Genomic DNA, 22124 nt, shown 5'->3' with positions numbered 1-22124 from the left:
CTCTGTTTCAGGGAGTAAGCTTGAATCCGTTTGAAACATGAACGTTGTCGATGTACATTATTTTTCTCATAGGCATTAAATTGGTGTTCTGAGTAATAACATTAGTCATACACTTCACACAACATTTGAATAGTCCAATAACAATTTTTACAGCAAGAAGTGTTAGTAGACCAGTAAATAATATGGATCAAATCCATGATCCATCACCTTTAGGTAATCAGCTAAAATGCCAAGGAAGGGTGAATCAGACATAGGGGGTACATGAAGCCAGGTTGCCTTTTGGTTTACCTGCTTAAAGTCTTGTTCTACTTTTCCTGAAGTATTTATCCAAGTGCAAGAAGAGATATTAACAACTGTAAATACACCACCTTGTTGGGCTAAAAGGAAATCAAGAGCAATTTAAGGACTGTTGTTGAGCTTCTATGCTATCATCAAGGCCACTAGTTATCTGCAACATCCTGAAGCATAAATTTTGAATAGATTTTTCAAGTTCAAGGAAACCAACAAGTGAAAAAAAACCTCAGAGAAATGCCCATCCATCTCTGGGTTTATCCATTACAGGGTTGTTACTAGCTTCTCTTTTTTTCTGGTAAGAAGTTTCAAATCATTAGTCCAATGTGTGCTTTCATCATAGAAATGGTAGTTTAAAGGAACCACAAGAGTCCCTAAGGTACGTTGGTCATATATGCTCCATACATCTAGGCAGAGTAGTAACCAAGTATAAGGTTAAATATGATCTTTTTCCTTTAAATAAGTGGATCCCCTTTGTAAGATGTACATATCCTAGGGGTACACAAATTGTTCCTGTTCCAGTTTGAATATCAGGGAAAGGGATAGCCTGGCTTGCTTCTTCAAGCCATTTTTCAGTAAGAGAGCTGCTACAAATGGACAATCCACCTAACTCTGATTTTTCCTTTAAACGGGGGCAAATTGGGGCATCTTAATTCTCATAATTACAAGAATCTGCTCAGGCTGTTTCATTTCAGCCATTGCCAACAAAAGGAATAGGGCGTCCATCACTATAAGTAACTTCACGATTTGTCCAAACATAGGAAAGGGAAAAACAGGGTACCGAGGGATAAGTAGGGAAGTTAGTTGGACACCATAGTCTAACATGGATAGCTCTTCTGGCAATAGCACTAGCATTTACCATGGCACTGGGTGTATGTCCAGGCATGGACCAATAACTTTAAATTTGCCTCCAAAAATGGAGGGCACCGAGAAACCAAAGAGGTAGGAAGTTCCAGTGTGGCAGTGAAGGAGTTCATCAGGGAGGTTTACAGGTAAGGCCAAGTACTGGGCAGCTGTGGGACCAAAGCAGATTTCCATACCCAGCACTGGCAAGGCAGAGGTTTTATAGAGGTAGTGGACAACAGTGGCTGCAAGCCAGGGGCTTACATAAGAATGACTCCACAAACAGTAGTGAACCACATGAGGGTGCTTATGTTCGGCCTCTCAAAGCCTGTTTTCCCTTCAATCCACCCCTCAGGCCAGCTGTTACAATCTGGCATGCTCCCCCTCTTGTGTTGCAGGGAACAGATATAAAAGTAGGCTTGGCCAGGTGCTGTATGGTGCCTGTGCATGTACAAGAGACAGAGAAAGTTACCGTGTGTGCTCAGAACAGGGGAAAGACTTCTCTCATAAGGAGAAGGAACTGGAAGATAGAAAGCAACCCAATTCCCAGCCTCCTTATCAGCGAATGCTCTTGGCGCAAGACCTTTACTTAGGCAGCTTAGATCAGAGATATGGAGGAAAATCATTACCCCAAGTGTGTAAAACTATAATTAAGTATTGGCATGGCCAGTGGGTCAGAGTTATCATGTCCAGTTTTGAGAATTTGATGACAATCCAGCAGATTACTGGCGCTAGCTGACTGAGCTAGCTTGACATCTTAGGCTGGGTTTTCTAGAGAAGCAAAAGCAGTGACGTGTACGTGTGTTTATATATGTATATACACAATGAGTTGGAATCAACTCTATGGCAATAGGTTTATATATACAAACTTATATACATACATATATGTTTTACATGCATGTACACATATTTGTGTATAGAGAGAGAGAAAGAGAGATTTACCTCAAGTAAATGGCTTACACGGTTGTAGAGGCTGGCCAGTCCCAAGTCTGTGGGTCAGGCATCAGGCTGGAGGCTTCTTCTGATTCACATAGCTGCAGGGACTGACAAACCCAAGATCAGCAGGTGAGACAACAGGCTGCTGGCTCACAGGCTGCAGAGGCCGATGAATTCCAAGACTGGCAGGCAATACGGCAAGCCACTGGCTCAAGTCTCAAGAACTGGAGTCAGATGATGAGATGGGTGCAGGATCCAGAATGAGCAAAATCCAGTCAACTTTGCCAGAACATCCATATATATTGAATGCAGGCCACAAACCTGAGGAAACTCCCCTTACAACTGATTGGTTGATCACAGAAGGTCACAATATGAAGGGGATTACATTATATCACAAAATGGGGGATAACTACATCCTTATCACATCATTACGTAGCTGCCAAACTACATCATTACAACACTGCCAAACTACAATCATTACAGAACTATTAAACTACTGAGAATCATGGACCAGCCAAGTTGACACACAACCTTAACCATCACAGTCCACCCCTTGTCAACTTGGCACCTGTACACATCTCCTTCACCTATACACTACACTATCTCTAAATAAAGATAATTACAAAGTCATACTTGTGCCTAATATGATACAACTAACATGCATACAACAGAAAATACAATAATCCCACTTACATTTTATACTTCATAAGTAAAGAAAACAAAAATATTTGATGCACACATACAAGGAACAAATACTGCAATTGTATTTAATAAATATTAAATAAATTTAATAAATGCTGCAATTGGTCACGTGATCAGAACTGGTATTTAGAACTACTTCTTCTACCACCCATTCTGTCTTCCTTTTGCCCTCAGCAAGCAGCTCAGCAAGTCATGGTTCTTTGCCTGGTGGGGTGACCTAAACCTTCATTCCTGAAATGTCTGGGCCATTAGTATTCATGTCAGAATTGGATTGCTGTAGTTTTCCATTGACTTTAATTACAAAGCATGGTAGCACTAAGAGACATCCTAAAAGATCTGTATTCCAGACATACTCTTCTTTACCTCCATTATGTAATATCAATCCAGTTTCCCTTTAGTAACCAGGATCAATCACACCAGCTCTGATGGTTAAGATTGTGAGTCAACTTGGTTGGGGCACGATTCTCAGTGTTTTGGCAGCTGTATAATATTGTGATCACTTCCTTGTTGAAATTTGATATGTGATCACCCCCGTGATGGAATCTGCTGAGTGAAACCAGTGGGGGCAGAGCTTGTGGTGGCTCACCGCCCCCTCAGCCTTCATCTCTCCACCCTCTGCTGCCTACTTCCTTCCTGCTCACCTTGCAAAGTTTTTTGGCTTATTCTGGATCCTGCAACAGCACCTTGTTCATCTGACCTCTGGTTTTTGGGACTTGAGCTAGCAGCTTACCTGCCAATCTTGGGATTCGTCAATCTTCACAGCCTGTGAGCAAGAGCCCTGCTCTCCAACCTGCTGATCTTGGGTTCACCAGCCCCTGAAAGCCTCTATCCTGATCCACAAACTTGGGACGTTCCAGCCTCAACAATTGCGTGACCTGTTTCCTTGATATAAATCTCTCTCTCTCTCTACGCTTTACTGGTTTTGCTTCTCTAGAGAACCCAACCTAAGACATTTGGTACCGAGAGTGGTTCTAGAGAAACAAAATTGTGAAGATGAGCTTTCTAAATTGGTTCTCCAGTCTGGTTAGTCTTAAAGATGTTGATGACTCTGCTTCCAGTAGTAAAGAAGGCACTGCTAATCCTTGGCGTGAGGTGACAATTCAAATATGCTGAATATCACCACCAATAGATCAGGTATTGGTGAAAAGCGAGGCTCTGGGTGATTGCATATATGATTTTTTCCTACAATTTTGTCATAATGATAAGTATAAGGAAGCTGGTTGGTTGGTCCTACTTTCACTAGACAAACTGGTGAAAGAAAGAGATGCACTCAGGGCATCAGAGTCAAAGCTCAAGTGCTGCATAAATGATCTGAAAGCTTTCACTTGTGCTTTGAAAAAAAGCCCTATTTCTTGTAGTAACAGAGCAGATATTGCCGAAAGCCAAGCCCAGAGTCTTACTGTAAGAGTGGCTTAACTACAACACCAGCTCAATTGCCAACCTCAAGAGGTGTCTGAAGTTAAAGTAGGGGCATTGATTGGGAAGAAATGGGGTCCTGAAACTTGGGATGGGGACATATGGGCAGATAATCAGAAAGCTGGAGACACTGAGCCCCTAAATTCCATTGAATCACTCCTGCCGAAAGAACCACTCCCATCTGAAGAGATTACTTCATGTTTGTCTGCTACACCACCCTGCCCAGAAAAACCATTAGCCCCTCCACTCCCATCTAATGAGATTAGCACTAGCCCATCTGCCTCTAAAGAGCCCTTGGCTGAGTCATTGCCTGGGGCATCGCCTGAGGCAGATGCTTTACAAGACAATACTGAATGCTTTCAAAACAATTCCACACTGATTCTGGCTTCTAGACCTATAAAAAAAAAAAGACCTATAGCTAGCCTGAAGTTCCAGTGAGCCCCAAAAGGTGAAGTACAAAGTGTGACCCAGAAGGAGGTATGCTACACTTTAAAAGAGCTCCTTGACTTTTCTAATATGTACAAAACAGAAACTTGGAGAATATGTGTGGGAATGACTATTAAGGGTGTGGGATAATGGTGCAAGGAACATAAAAATAGATCCAGTCTGAGTTTATTGATATGGGTCCACTAAGCACAGATTCTTCATTCAATGTTTCAGCTTGAGAAGTTAAGAAAGGATCTAATAGATTATTTGGTAGGGTCACTGAAGCACGGATTACTCAGTGGCCTACACTAAATCAAGTTGATATACCAGACCTGCCTTGGTATACTGTAGAAAAAGCTATCCAAAGGCTTAGAGAAATTGGCATGCTAGAGTGGATTTATCAGGTTAGACCCACAGACTCACACATAGAATGCCCAAAGGACACAGCTTTTATTACAGCTGTAAGAAACAAATTTATGAAGGGAGCTCCAGGCCCCTTGAAGACTGCTGTGATTGCTATTTTATGTAAATCAGATTTGACAGTGGGAAAGGCCCTAACTGAATTAAGACACATAACTACAATGGGGCTGATTGGACCCTGCGGTAGTAGGGACCAGGTGGTGGCATTCAACTGACAAAGACAAGGTGGGCGTGGTTACAGTAATGAACAGCGGAGTCAAAGCACTAATCAGAATAGTCCGACTTGTATGGACTTATGGTGTTGGCTATTCAGTCATGGTGTCCCTAGGCTGAAATAGATAGGAAATCTACTAAATATTTACTTATCTGTACAAATGGATGAATTCTAGGTCAGGTGAACAGCAGTCTAACTCGAATTGCCAGATTAGAGAGTCCTGGTCCCTCAATCAATTCCCAGACTTGAGCGAGTTTAGACCCACAACCCTTTGACTGAAGGGGGAGGTTGGGTCCCCTTGAGGAAGGACTCCAATACACTGCCAAAAATTTATACTGTTAGTCTCTCTCCCAGCCTTCCCCAAAGGGATCTATGGTCCTTTACAAGAGTGACTTTTCATTGGAGAAAAGGAAAAAATCAGACTTTTTGGGGATTACTGGATACTGGCTCTGAACTGACACTAATTCCAAGAGACCCAAAACAACACTGTGGCCCACCAGTCAGAATGGGAGCATATGTCTTGGCTCACGTCCATCTCACAGTAGGTCCAGTAGGTCCCCGAGCCCAACCTGTAGTGATTTCCCCAGTTCCAGAATGCATAATTGGAATAGATATACACAGCCACTGGCAGAACACCCACACTGGATTCCTGACAACTGAAGTAAGGGCTATTATGGTAGGAAAAGCCAAGTGGAAGCCATTAGAACTGCCCCTTCCCAGGAAAATAGTAAACCAAAAGCATTACTGTATTCTTGGAGGAATTGCAGAAATTACTGCCACCATCAAGGACTTGAAGTATGCAGGGGTGGTGATTCCCACCATATCCTCATTCAGCGCGCCTATTTGGCCTGTACAAAAAAACAGATGGATCTTGGAGAATGACAGTAGGTTATCGAAAACTTAACCAGGTGGTGACTCCAACTGCAGCTGCTGTTACAGGTGTAGTTTCATTGCTTGAGCAAATTAATACATCTCCTGGTACCTGGTATGCAGCTATTGATATGGCTAATGTCTTTTTCTCCATACTTGTTTCAAAGGACCACCAGAAGCAGTTTGTCTTCAGCCAGTGATACACCTTCACTTGCCTACCTCAGGGCTACATCAACTCTCCAGCCCTGTGTCATAATTTAGTCCCCAGGGACCTTGGTCATCTTTTCATTCCACAAGACATCATGCTGGTCCATTGAGTTGATGACATTATGCTGATTGGACCTAGTAAGGAAGAAGTGTGAGTGATTCTGGACTTCTTGTTAAAACATTTGTGTGCTAAAGGGTAGGAAATTAATCCCACAAAAATTCAGGCACCTTCCACTTCAGTGAAATTTCCACAGGTCCACTGGTGTGGGATAAGCTATTGCATCTGGCTACTCCTACAAAAAAAGGAGGCACAATGCCTAGTGGGCCTCTTTGGATTTTGGAGGCAACATGTTTCTCATTTGAATGTGCTACTCTGGCCTATTTATCAAGTGATTTGAAAAGCTGCTAGTTTTGAGTGGGACCAGAACAAGAGAAGGCTCTTTAACAGGTTCAGGCTTCTGTGCAAGCCTCTCTGCCGCTTTAGCCATATGATTCAGCTGATCCAATGGTACTTGAAGTGTCTGTGGTAAACAGATGTTGTTTGGAGTCTTTGGCAGGCCCCTATTGGTGAATCACAATGCAGACTCTTAGGATTTCGGAGCAAAGACCTGCCATCCTCTGTAGATAACTACTCTCCTTTTGAGAAACAGCTTTTGGCTTGTTACTGGACCTTAGTAGAGACTGAATGCTTAACCATGGGGCACCAAGTCACCATGCAGCCTGAGCGGCCCATCGTGAACTGGGTGTGGTCTGACCCACAGAGTCATAAAGTTGGACGTGCACAGCAGCACTCCATCATTAAATGGAAGTGGTATATACGAGACCGGGCCTGAGCAGTACCTGAAGGCACAAGTAAGTTTCACGAGGAAGCGGCCAAAATGCCCATGGTCTCCACTCCTGTCACATTGTCTTCTATCTCCCAGTCTGTGCCTATGGTCTCATGGGAAGTTCCTTATTATCTGATGACCGAAGAAGAGAAGATTCGTGCCTGGTTTCCAGATGGTTCTGCACGACATGCAGGCACCACTTGAAAGTGGACAGTGGCAGCACTACAGCCCTTTCTTGCACCTCCCTGAAGGATAGCGGTGAAGGGAAATCCTCCCAATGGGCGGACCTTCTAGCATTGCATCTGGTTGTTCACTTTCCTTGGGAGGAGAAATGGCCAGATGTGTGATTGTATATGATTCATGGCCTGTGGCCAGTGGTTTGGCTGGATGGTCAGGGACATGGATGGAACATGATTTGAAAATTGGAGACAAGGATTTATGGTAAAGAGTTATGTGGGATAGATCTCTCTGAATGTGCCAAAGAAGTGAAGATATTTTTGTCTCATGCGAATGCTCACCAAAGAGTGACCTCAGCAGAGGATGATTTTAACAATCAAGTGGATAAGGTGATGCGTTCTGTGGAAACCAGTCATCCTCCTACCCCAGCTACTTCTGTCATTGCTCAAGGGGCTCATGAACAAAGTGGCCATGGTGGCCAGGATGGACATCATGCATGGGCACAGCACCACAGGCTTCCACTCACCAAGGCTGACTTGGCTACAGCCACTGCTGAGTGCCCAATCTGCTAGCAGCAGAGACCAACCCTGAGTCCCCAATATGGCACCATCTCTTGAGGTAGTCAGCCAGCAACCTGGTGGTAAATTGATTACATTGGAACACTTCCATCATGGAAAGGGCAGCTTTTTGTCCTTACTGGAACAGAGACTCTGGGTGTGGATTTGCCTTCTCTGCGTGCAACGCTTCTGCCAAAAGTACTATCCATGGACTTACAAAATGTCTTATCCACCGTCATGGTATCCCATACAGCATTGCCTCTGACCAAGAACTCACTTCACAGCAAATGAACTGCGGCAGTGGGCCCATGCTCATGGAATTCACTGTTCTTACCATGTTTCCCATCATCCTGAAGCAGGTGGCTCGATGGAATGATGGAATGGCCTCCTAAAGACACAATTACAGTGCCGGCTAGGTGGCAATACCTTGCAGGGTTGGTGCAATGTTCTACAAGAGGCTGCATGTGCTCTAAACCATCATCCAATATATGGTGCTGTTACTCTCATAGCCAGGATTCATGAGTCCAGGAATCCAGGAGTGGAAATGGGAGTGGCACCACTCACTATTACCCCTAGTGACCCACTTGCAAGATTTTTGCTTCCTGTCCTCGTGACCTTATGCTCTACAGGTCTAGAGGCCTTAGTTCCAAAGGGAGGAATACTCCCACATGGAGACACATCACTGACTCCATTGAACTGGAAGCTAAGAATGCCACCTGGCCACTTTGGGCTCCTTATGCCTCTGGATCAACAGGCAAAGAAGGAAGTTGCCATACTGGCTGGTGTGATTGATCCTGATTACCAAGAGGAAATTGGATTGAAATTACATAATGGAGGTAAAGAATAGTATGTCTAGAATGCAGGAGATCCCTTAGGGCATCTCTTAGTGCTACAATTTCTTGTGATTAAAGTCAACAGAAAACTACAGTAACCCAATTCCGACATGACTACTAGTGGCACAGATCCTTCAGGAATGAAAGTTTGGCTCACCCCATCAGGCAAAGAACCGCGACCTGCTGAGGTGCTTGCTGAGGGCAAAGGGAATATGGAATGGGTGGTGGAAGAAATAATTGTATGTGTGCATCAAATATTTTTGTTTTCTTCACTTATAAAATATAAGACGTAAACGGGATTAGTGTGTTTTCGTTTGTAGTTGTATTATGTTAGGCACAAGTATGACTTTGTAATTGTCTTTATTCAAATATTATGTATAGTTTGGGGAGATGTGTGTAGGTGCCAAGTTAACAAGGGGTATACTGTGATGGTTAAGATTGTGTGTCAACTTGGCTGGGCTATGATTCTCGGTGTTTTGGCAGTTTTATAATGATGTGATCACTTCCCTGTTGAAATTTGATATGTGATCACCCCCATGATGGAATCTGCTGAGTGGTATCAGCAGGAGCAGAGCCTGGGGCAGCTCACCACCCCCTCAGCCTTCATCTCTCCACCCTCTGCCACCTACTTCCTTCCTGCTTGCCTTGCCAATGTTTTTGGCTTGCTCTGGAAACTGCAAGTGCCTCTTGTTCCTCTGACCTCTGGTTCTTGGGGCTTGAGCTAGCAGCTTACCCGTATATCTTGAGATTCATCAATCTTCACAGCCTGTGGGCAAGAGTTCTCTCTCTGACCTGCAGATCTTGGGTTCGCCAGCCCCTGCAGCTACGTGAATCAGGAGAAGCCTCTATCCTGATCCACATACCTGGGAAGTTCCAGCCTCTACAATCGCGTGAGCTGTTTCCTTGATATAAATCTCTCTCTCTCTCTCTATATATATATTTATACACTTTACTGGTTTTGCTTTTCTAGAGAACCCAGCCTAAGACACCAGCCAATACAGTACCTCTCTTCTTTGCCTTCTGATCCTTAGACATGAGGATCCCAAAGTTGCCTAATGCCATTCTTAACTTCCAGTTCAATGTATTTAGTGTTGTCTCTCTCGGTGGGAGCATTCGTCCCTTTGGAATTAATACCTTTAGATTTGCAGAATATAGGGTCACGGGAAAAGGAAGCACCAATTTTGTGAGTGGGTCACTAAGGGTAATAAGGAGTGGTGCCACTCCCATTTCCACCCCTTGATTCCTGGACCCATGAATCCTAGCTATGGGAGAAATAGCAACATATACTGGACTCTGGTTTAAAGCGCATAAAGCCTCCTGGAGAACATTGCTCCAATCGTGCAAGGTATTGCCACCTAGCTGGTGCCATAACTGTGACTTTAGAAGGCCATTCTCTAGTTCTGTCAGGCCAGCTGTTTCAGGACGATGGGAAATATGGGAATATGGTAAGATCAGACATTTCCATGAGCATGGGCCCACTGCCACACTTCATTTGCTGTGATATGAGTCCCTTGATCCATGGCAATGCTGTGTGGGGTATCATGACATTGGGTAAGGCATTCTGTAAGTGTATGGATGGTAGTTTTGGCAGAAGCATTGTGCGCAGAGAAGACAAACGTGTATCCAGAGTAAGTGTCTATTTCTATAAGAACATAAAAATGCCCTTTCCATGATAGAAGTGGTCAAATGTAATCAACTTGCTACTAGGCTGCTGGCTGGTCACCTCAAGGAATGGTGCCATATTGGGGACTCAGCATTGGTCTCTGCTGTTGGCAGATTGGGCCCTCAGCAGTGGCTGCAGCCAAGTTGGCCTTGGTGAGTGGAAGTCCATGTTGCTGAGCCCAGGCATAACCTCCATTCCTGCCACCATGGTCCCTTTGTTCATAAGCCCATTGAGCAATGATGGGAGTAATTGGGGAAAGAAGATGACTGGTTTCCACAGAACACATCATCCTATCCAACTGAATGTTAAAATTCCCTTCTGCTGAGGTCACCCTTTGATGAACATTCACATGAGACACAAATATCTTCACTTCTTTGGCCTATTCAGAGAGGTCTGTTCACATAGCTATTCCCCATATCTTCTAGTCTCCTATATTCCAATTACGTTCCTTCCAAGTCACTGACCAGCCCATCAAACCAATTGCCACAACCCATGAATCAGTACACATGTCTGGCCATGTCTCCTTCCAAGGAAAGTGAACAACCAGGTGAACTGCTTGGAGTTCTGCCCATTGAGAGGATTTCTTTTGACACTGTCCTTCAGGGAGGTCCCAGAAGGGAGCTGCAGTGGTGCCGTCATCACCTTGTGTGTGGTGACTGCATGTCATGCAAAACCGTCTGTCAACCAGGCACAAGTTTTCTCTTCCTCAGTCAACTGATCACAAGAAACACCCCATAAGGCCATAGGTACAGACTGGGAGAGGAAAGGTAATGTGACAGGAGTAGAGAACGTGGGCATTTGAGCCCCCACCTCATGTAACTTATTTATGCCTTCTGGTACTATTCGTGCCCTATCTTGCATATACCACTTCCATTTAATGATGGAGTGCAGCTGTGCATGTTCAACTTTATGGCTCTGTGGGTCAACAACACCCAGTTAATGATGGGAAGCTCAGCCCACATGGTGACTAGGTGGCCCATAATTGAGCATTCAGTCTCTACTAAGGTCCAGGAAAAAGCCAAAAGCTGTTTCTCAAAAGGAGAGTAGTTATCTGCAGAGGATGGCAGGGCTTTGCTCCAAAATTCTAAGATTCTGTGGCGTGATTCACCAATAGGGGGCTGCCAAAGACTCCAAACAACATCTCTGTTTACCACAGACACTTCAAGTACCCTTGGATCAGCTGGATCATATGGCCCAAGTGGCAGAGTGGCTTGCAGAGCAGCCTGAACCTGTTAAAGAGCCTTCTCTTGTTCTGGTCCCACTCAAAACTAGCAGCTTTTTGAGTCACTTGATAAATAGGTCAGAGTAGCACACCCAAGTGAGGGATATGTTGCATCCAATATTTGAAGTGGCCCACAAGTATCGTGCCTCCTTTTTTGTTGTGGAGAGGCCAGATGCAATGACTTATCCTTCACTTTAGAAGGAATGTGTTGACATGCCCTCACCACTGGACTTCTAGAAATTCACTGAAGTGGAAGGCGCCTGAAATTTTTGGGGATTAATTTCCCACCCTCTAGCATGCAAATGTTTTACCAATTAGTCCAGAGTCAGTCACATCTCTTTTTCACCAGGAACAATCAACATAAAGTCATCAATTAATGGACCAGTGTGACGTCCTTTGGAAGGGAAAGGTGATCAAGGTCCCTGCAGACTACATTATGACATAGGGCTGGAGAGTTGATATATCACTGAGGTAGGACACTGAAGGTGTATTGCTGGCCTTGCCAGCTGAAAGCAAACTGCTTCTGGTGGTCTTTTGAAACAGGTAGGGAGAAAAAAGCATTGGCCCAATCCATAGCTGCATACCAGCTACCAGGAGATGTAGTAATTTGCTCAAGCAATGAAACCACATCTGGAACAGCAGCTGCAATTGGAGTCACCACTTGGTTAAGTTTATAATAATCCACTGTTGTTCTCCAAGATCCATCATATTTTTTTGCACAGGCCAAATAGGCAAGTTGAATGGGGATGTGGTGGGAATCATGACTCCTGCATTCTTCAAGTTCTTAATAGTGGCACTAGTCCCTTCAATCCCTTCATGAATGCTGTATTGCTTTTGGTTTAGTATTCCCCTATGTAGGGGAAGTTCTAAAGGCTTCCACTTGGCTTTTCCTACCATCGTAACCTTTACTCCACTTTTCAAAGATCCAATGTGGGTGTTCTGCCAGTTGTTGAGTATATCTATTCCAATTATGTGCTCTAGAACTGGGATAATCACTACAGGAGGGTTTTGGGGACTCACTGGATCCACTGTGAAATGAACCTTAGCTAAGACTCCATTAACTACCTTATCTCTGTACACTCCTATCCTGACTGGTGTGCCACAGTGGTGTTTTGTGTCTCCTGGAATTAGCATCAGTTCAGAGCTAGTGCCCGATAATCTCCCAAAAGTCTGGTGATGTCTATTTTCCCAATGAACAGTCACTCTTGTAAAAGGCCATAGATCCCTTTGGGGAAGGCTGGTAGCAAGATTAACGGTGTACATTTTTGGACGTATAAAGGCATCCTTTCTCAAGGGTAACCAGTCTCCCCTTCATTCAAGAGGCTGTGGGTCTCTAAACTCACTATATCTGGGAATTGATTGAGGGGCCAAGACTGTCTATTCTGGAGATTCCAGTTAGATTGCCACTCAATGACCTAGAATTCTTCTGCTTGTACAGATCAGGTAAATATTTAGTAGGTTTTTCATCTAGTTCTCTCCTAGGAACACTGGGAATAATTATCCAACACCATAAGTCCATACAATTCAGGCTATTCTGATTACTGCTTTGACTCCACTGTCCATTACATTAACCACTCTCACCTTTTTTTTGTCAACTGGGCACCACCACTTGGGCCCTACTACCACAGAGTCCAATAAGCCCCATTGTATTTAAGTATCTTAATTCAGTCAGGCAGTTCCCATTCTCAAATCTGACTTACATAAAATAGCAATCACAGCCGTCTTCAGGGATGCTGGTGCTCCCTTCATATATTTGTTCCTCAACGTTGTGGTAAAAGCTGTGTCCTCTGGGCACTCCATGTGTGAGTCAGTGGGTCTAACCTGATAAATACACTCTAACATGCCAATTTCCCTAAGCCTTTGGATACCTTCTTCTACAGTATACCAAGGTAAGTCTGGTAGATCAACTTCATTTAATGTAGGGCCTTGCGTAATCTGTCCTTCAGTGACCCAATCAGATAAAGTATTAGATCCTTTCCTAACTCTTGAGCTGAAACTTTGAATGAAGGATCAGTGCTTAGTGGGCCCATATCAATAAATAAATGCTGATCCAACTTTATGTTCCTTGCACAATTGTTGTTAGGTGCCCTCGAGGTGGTTGCGACTCATAGCGATGCTATGCACAACAGAACAAAACACTGCCCGGTCCTGTGACATCATTACAATCATTGTTATGCTTGAATTTATTGTTGCAGCCACTGTGTAAATCCACCTTATTGAGGGTCTTCCTCTTTTCTGCTGACCCCTTACTTTGCCAAGCATGATGTCCTTCTCCAGGGACTGATCCCGCCTGACAACATGTCCATCCTTGCTTCTAAGGAGCATTCTAGTTTTACTTCTTCTAAGACGGATTTGTTCGTTCTTTTGGCAGTCCATGGTATATTCAACATTCTTCGCCAACAGCACAATTCAAAGGCATCAACTCTTCTTCAGTCTTCAGTCTTCCTTATTCGTTGTCCAGCTTTCACACGCATACGATGTGATTGAAAATACCATGGCTTGGGTCAGGCTCACCTTAGTCTTCAGGGTGACATCCTTGCACTTCAACACCTTGAAGAGGTCCTTTGCAGCAGATTTCCCCAATGCAGTGTATCTTTTGATTTCTTGACTGCTGCTTCCGTGGGTGTTTATTATGGATCCAAGTAAAATGAAATACTTGACAGCTTCAATCTTTTCTCCATTTACCATGATGTTGCTCATTGGTCCAGTTGTGAGGATTTTTGTTTTCTTTATGTTGAGGTGCAATCCATAATGAAGGCTGTGGTCTTTGATCTTCATTAGTGACTGCTTCAAGTCCTTTTCACTTTCAGCAAGCAAGGTTGTGTCATCTGCATAATGCAGGGTGTTAATGAGTCTTCCCCCAATCATGACGCCCCATTCTTCTTCATATACTTCAGCTTTTTGGATTATTTGCTCAGCATACAGATTGACTAGGTGTGGTGAAATGATACAACCCCTACGCACACCTTTCCTGACTTAAAACCAATCAGTATCCCCTTGTTATGTCCAAACAACTGCCTCTTGATCTATGTAAAGGTTCCTCATGGGCACAATTAAGTGTTCCGGAAATCCCATTCTTCTCAATGTTATCCATAATTTGTTATGATCCACAACGTCGAGTGCCTTTGCATAGTCAATAAAACACAGGTAAACACCCTTCTGGTATTCTCTGCTCTCTGCCAGAATCCATCTGTCCACGTGTCTGCCAGTTTGTCATACTGTGGCGGCTTGCATGCTGCTGTCATGCTGGAAGCTATGCCACCGGTATTGAGATACCAGCAGGGTCACCCATGGAGAACAGGTTTCAGCTGAGTTTCCAGACTAAGACAAGCTAGGAAGAAGGACTCGGCAGTCTACTTCTGAATAGCATTAGCCAGTGAAAACCTTATGAATAGCAGCAGAACATTGTCTGATATAGTGCCGGAAGATGAGCCCCCCAGGTTGGAAGGCACTCAAAAGATGACTGGGGAAGAGCGCCTCCTCAAAGCAGAGTCAACCTTAATGACGTGGATGCAGGAAAACTTTCAGGATCTTCATTTACTGATGTGGTGTGAGTCAAAATGAGAAGAAACAGCTGCAAACATCCATTAATAATTGGAACATGGAATGTACAAAGGATGAATACAGGAATATTGGAAATCATCAAAAATGAAATGGAACGCATAAACATCAATATCCTAGGCATTGGTGAGCTGAAATGGACTGGTATTGGCCATTTTGAATCAGACAATCATATAGTTTACTGTGCTGGGAATGACAACTCGAAGAGGAATGGTGTTGCCTTCATTGTCAAAAAGAACATTTCAAGATCTAACCTGAAGTACAATGCTGTCAGTGATAGGACAATATCTACACGCTTACAAGGAAGACCAGATAATGAGACTATTATTCAAATTTACACCTCAACCATTAGGGCCAAGATGAAGAAATAGAAGGTTTTTATCAGTTGCTGCAGTCGGAAATTGATCAAACATGCAATCAAGATGCATTGATAATTTCTGGTGATTGGAATGCAAAAGCTGAAAACAAAGAAGAAGGATCAGTACCTGGAAAATATGGCCTTGGTGATAGAAACAATGCTGGAGGTTGAATGATAGAATTTTGCAAGGCCAATGACTTCTTCATTGCAAATACCTTCTTTCACCAACATAAACAGTGATTATACACATGGACCTTGCCAGATGGAACACACAGAAATCAAATGAACTATATGTGTAGAAAGAGACGATGGAAAAACTCAATATCATCAGTCAGAACAAGGCCAGGGGCCGACTGTGGAACAGACTATCAATTGCTCATGTGCAAGTTCAAGCCGAAAATGAAGAAAATCAGAGCCAGTCCACAAGAGCCAAAATATGACCTTGAGTATATCCAACTTGAATTTAGAGGCCATCTCAAGAATAGATTTGACGCATTGAACACTAGTGACCGAAGACCAGATGAGTTGTGGGATGACGTCAAGGACATCATCCATGAAGAAAGCAAGAGGTCATTGAAAAGACAGGAAAGAAAGAAAAGCCCAAGATGGATGTCAGAGGAGACTCTGAAACTTGCTCTTGAGCGTCGAGCAGCTAAAGCAAAAGGAAGAATTGATGAAGTAAAAGAACTGAGCAGAAGATTTCAAAGAGCCTCTCGAGAAGACAAAGTAAAGTATTATAATGATATGTGCAAAGAGCTGTAGATGGAAAACCAAAAGGGAAGAACATGCTCAGCATTTCTCAAGCTGAAAGAACTGAAGAAAAAATTCAAGCCTCGAGTTGCAATAGTGAAGGATTCCATGGGGAAAATATTAAAGGACTTTGGAAGCATCAAAAGAAGCTGGAAGGAATACACACAGTCATTACACCAAAAAGAATTAGTCGATATTCAACCATTTCAAGAGGTGGCATATGATCAGGAACCGATGATACTGAAGGAAGAAGTCCAAGCTGCTCTGAAGACATTGGCAAAAAACAAGGCTCCAGGAATTGATGGAATAGCAATTGAGATGTTTCAACAGACAGATGCAGCGCTGGAGGTGCTCACTCGTCTATGCCAAGAAATATGGGTGACAGCTTCCTGGTCAACTGATTGGAAGAGATCCATATTTATGCTATTCCCAAGAAAGGTGATCCAACCGAATGTGGAAATTATAGAACAATATCATTAATATCACATGCAACCAAAATTTTCCTGAAGATTATTCAAAAATGGCTGCAGCAGTATATCAACAGGGAACTGCCAGAAATTCAAGCCGGTTTCAGAAGAGGACGTGGAACCAGGGATATCATTGCTGATGTCAGATGGATCCTGGCTGAAAGCAGAGAATACCAGAAGGATGTTTACCTGTGTTTTATTGACTATGCAAAGGCATTCAACTGTGTGGATCATAACAAACTATGGATAACACTGAAGAATGGGAATTCCAGAACACTTAACTGTGCTCATGAGGAACCTTTACATAGATCAAGAAGTAGTAGTTCAGACAGAACAAGGGGATACTGATTGATTTAAAGTTAGGAAAGGCGTGTGTCAGGGTTGTATTCTTTCACCATACCTATTTAATCTCTATGCTGAACAGATAATATGCGAAGCTGGACTATATGAAGAAGAACGGGGCCCCAGGAATGGAGGAAGACTTATTAACAACCTGTGTTATGCGGATGATACAACCTTGCTTGCTGAAAGTGAAGAGGACTTAAAGCACTTACTAATGAAGATCAAAGACCACAGCCTTCAGTACGGATTACACCTCAACATAAAGAAAACAAAAATCCTCACAACTGGACCAAGGAGCAACATCATGATAAATGGAGAAAAAACTGAAGTTGTCAAGGATTTCATTTTACTTGGACCCACAATCAACACCCACGGAAGCAGCAGTCAAGAAATCAAAAGATGCATTGCATTGGGCAAATCTGCTGCAAAGGACCTCTTCAAAGTGTGGAAGAGCAAAGATGTCACCCTGAAGACTAAGGTGTGCCTGACCCAAGCCATGGTATTTTCAATTACATCATATGCATGTGAAAACTGGACAATGAATAAGGAAGACCGAAGAAGAGTTGACACCTTTGAATTGTGGTGTTGGTGAAGAATATTGAATATACTATGACTGCCAAAAGAATGAACAAATGTGTCTTAGAAGAAATGCAGCCAGAATGCTCCTTAGAGGCAAGAATGGCGAGACTGCGTCTTACATACTTTGGACATGTTTTCAGGAGGGATCAGTCTCTGGAGAAGGACATCATGCTTGGCAGAGTACAGGGTCGGCAGAAAAGAGGAAGACCCTCAACGAGGTGGATTGACACAGTGGCTGCAACAATGAGCTCAAGCATAACAATGATTGTAAGGATGGCGCAGGATCGGGCAGTGTTTCGTTCTGTTGTGCATAGGGTTACTATGAGTCGGAACTGACTCTAAGCCACCTAACAACAACAAGAACAGAACCACTGTTGGTACCAAAGGTCTTAGGCTGGGTTCTCTAGAGAAGCAAAACCAGTGAACATACATATATATACATATGTATGTATGTGTGTATATATATATATACATATATATGTTGTTGCAGTCAAGTCAGTTCCGACTCATAGTGACCCTATAGGACAGAGTAGAACTGCCCCATAGAGTTTCCAAGGAACTCCTGGTGGATTTGAATGGCCGACCTTTTGTTTAGCAGCTGTAGCTCTATGCCAACAGGGTTTGCAAGGATGGCAAGAGTATGTCTTACATACTTTGGACTTGTTGTCAGGAGGAGTCAGTCCCTGGAGAAGGACATCATGCTTGGCAAAATACAGTGTCAGTGGAAAAGAAGAAGACTCTCAACGAGACGGATTGACACAGTGGCTGCAACAATGGGCTCAAGCATAAAGACCATTGTGAGCATGGTGCAGGACCAGGCAGTGTTTCGTTCTATGGTACTTAGGGTCTCTATGAGTTGGAACTGACTCTACGGCACCCAACAACAACAACAATCTTATATATATATATATATATATGCATGTGTATGTGCATGTATACATATATATATCTATATGCATGTGTATATGCATGTATATATATATATATATATACACGTATGTATGAATATATGGATCCTTGGTGGCACAGTGGTTAAGAGCTCAGCTGCTAGCCAAAAGGTCGGCAGTTTGAATCCATCAGTCACTCCTTGGGAACCCTGTGGGGCAGTTCTACTCTGTCCAATAGGGTTGCCATGAGTCAGAATTGACTCCACGGCAGCGGATTTTTAAAATATCTATGTATTTTTTTTTTTTTATGTATAGACAAATATTTGTCTATGTCTATGTATATATGTATGTTCATATGTATATATATAGAGAGAGAGAAAGAGAGAGTAGATTTATCTCAAGGGAATGGTTCACATGGTTGTAGAGGCTGGCAAGTCCCAAGTCCACAGGTCAGGCATCAGGCTGGATTTTTCTCCTGACTCATATAGCTTCAGGGTCTGATGAATCCAAGAATGGCAGGTCATATGGTAGGGCCCTGGCTCACAGGCTGTGGAGGCTAACGCATCCCTAGATTGGCAGTTAAGCTGCTAGCTCAAGTACCTTGAACCAGAGTTCAGATGATGTTGAGCCAGATGCAGAATCCAGAGGGAAAGTCTTGCTGGAACATCCATTTTTATACTGGAGGCAGGCCACACCTCCAAGGAAGTCCCTTTTGAACTTATTGTCTGCTCATAGCAGATGTCATTGTGGAGTTGATTACATCGTTACATACCTACCAAATTACATCATACATGACTGTCAAACTGCACTGTAACTTCCAAACCACTGAGAATCATGGCCCAGCCAAACTGACACACAACCTTAACCATTGCACTCCCTACGAAAGTAAAGTCAGAGAGACCATGGCTAATCCATGTGGCAGGAGTTCCAGGACTAAAACATTGTATTCAATGTCTAACATGGTTTTTGGAAAGGGTGCAGTGCCAACCACAGTCAGATATGAAAGCCACTGTAGGCACTTGTATCAGAGTCAAGACAGGAAAAAATAAACAACTCTTTCTATGGGGTCAAACAGAGCAACAATTGTGAGGATGGTGCAGGACCAGACAATGTTTCATTCTGTTGTACATAGGAGTCATAACCAACTCGACAACACCTAACAACAACATACATTTAAAACAGAGGAAATTGAACATAAGGAACTGATAACACAGGTTATGGAAGAGCTGAAAAGCCAAACAGGAGGTGGCACAACAGGAAGCCTCTACCATCCCTAGCAATGGATGTACACAAAAATAAGGAAGAGGTAAATACAAGGCCAGCTTGTGGGATTTGGGATCATGACGGAGGAGACGTCCAGTGGGGCGCCGAATCTATGGAGGAAGATGTAGCCACTGACAGAAAATCGCCCCCGAAGGGAAAAGGGGGAGAAATACCCTGGCTTATACTTCTTTCCATACTTCAATCTTCTGCCAGTGTTTCTTATTAATCAAAACCATTTGGCAAGGACATTTGAGTAGCATCATTTATATAAGAAGAGCAGGGAATGAATCTGAAAGCGAACAGGTAATGCCTAGCATAGCATTCATTATCACCAAGACGCTCTATACTTCCTCTTATTCTATACTTCCTCTTAACTGACCAGACCTTGCACTCCTCCTCTCTTTTCATCCAGCCTGAACCCTTCTGCTGTGCCCTCTGGAACTCACACTCTGTGATTAGCAAAATCCTCCATATATATCATTAACCTCTTCTTGAAACATTCCTTTAACCTCCTGCTGTAATTACAATCTAGATTCCTGGATGGCACAAACAGTTTGCGCTTAATTACTAACCTAAAGGCTGACAGTTCGAACCCACCAAGTGGAGTGTGAAGAAAGACCTGGCGATCTACTTCTGTAAAGATTACAGTCAAGAAAACCCTATGGAGCAGTTCTACTCTGTACGTAACATACAGGGTCACCATGAGTCCGAATCACCTCCATGGCAACTGGTTTTGTGTGATTTGGTAACTACAATCTAGATGGCCCCTCAGGATAGCACTTCTTCCATGAGTGGCTTTTCTTTCATACTCTATACATCAGGAATGTGAGGTAGGTGTCCTTCTTGCTCTCCATTTTCACTTACAGGCCATTACTCACCAATCTTTGTATAAAAATGTTTGCTCATGAAACTCCTGCCATCAATAATACCACCCCTCTCCCTTCTCACTGCTGTCAGTTAGCAGCATCCCAGTAGTTGCCCCTGCACCTTCACCTATATTCATTAAAGACATTGGCATCTGGCTCACTCTATAACTTGTGTTGCTTTTAGCAGCACATAACAGAAAAGCCCTAACCCGACTGTTTTAAACAATAAAGAACATGTATTTTCTTATCCATAATAAGAACTCTAGTGACAGGGAAGGTTCCAGACTTCTTAATTCCATGGCTCTATAGTGTCATGTAGGACTTAGGATATTTCTATCTTTTTCTCTGCCATTCCTTCTAGGTATGATGCCATCCTCAGCGTATTCTCTTAGGCTGGTTTTCCTCTTGGTTGCAAGACATGCATGTAAACCTTACCTGTGTATTCTCTTACCGATAGGCAAGGAGCAGATGGAGTCAAAATTATAATCAGAAGCTTGTTTAGTGTGCATGGAATAAGAAAAAAGGGAACTAGTTGTATGATTTAAACATGTAAGAACAAATGGCCAAGAAAACCGGGAGTTTTCTTCTCCACATTAAATATGCTCGTTATCAGGGTTAAATCCCTGGGACGGGGAGGGCACCATATTCCCTGGAAAATGGCTGGAGGGAGCTGTTCATTTTTGTCTCTGGTCCTTTCTGTGTATGCATCCATAATTGAAGAACTACCCTTCTGTTTGACATATTATTTCTTAGGTATGCCTATGACTTCCATCAGGTTACAGTGAAGTCTTTCTGGCAAGGTAGCTATTCTGTCTTATTAAAGTGGCTTTGCATATCTCTGTTAATATTCAACAGTTTAACTCTCAAGGATGATCTTAGTTCTTTCATTTCCAAATCCTATAAGTGTACTTTTCTTGAGTGGGAGAAAATAGAGCAATATTTTATATCTAACTTCATAGCCTTGCTCCATCATTTAACATCTCTGAGCCACATTTTTTCTCATCTGTGAAGTGAAGATTACAAAGGTATTTACCTCATAAAGTTGTTGTGAGGATTAAATGAGAAAATACTTTGAAAGACCCTAGCACAGTGCCTGGGAGTAAATAAGAAAATACATTGAAAGCACCTAGCACAGTGCCTGGCACATAGAATGCACTCAATAAATGTTAGTTGTTATCATTATCATCACAGTACGTTCTCTTCAATTCTTTTTCACTTTAGTATCAAGGAGAGGAGTGATGTGTAAAGACCCCAAAGCAAGATAGCATGGCATATTAGAGAAACTGCAAGTAATTCAGTTTATGGTTACAGCATAAATTTCAAGGCGATGAGCAGTTATTCAAATATAAAACTGAAGAGGTAGGCAGTAACGTAGTCATGATGAAGAATTTTGACTTTATCCTGCATATATTAGGCAAGGAGGGGTACTAAAGAACTGTAATCAGAG

This window comes from Loxodonta africana, chromosome X (genome assembly GCF_030014295.1).
Source record: "Loxodonta africana isolate mLoxAfr1 chromosome X, mLoxAfr1.hap2, whole genome shotgun sequence".
Taxonomy (NCBI): Eukaryota; Metazoa; Chordata; class Mammalia; order Proboscidea; family Elephantidae; genus Loxodonta; species Loxodonta africana.
This window is presented reverse-complemented; position numbering follows the sequence as displayed.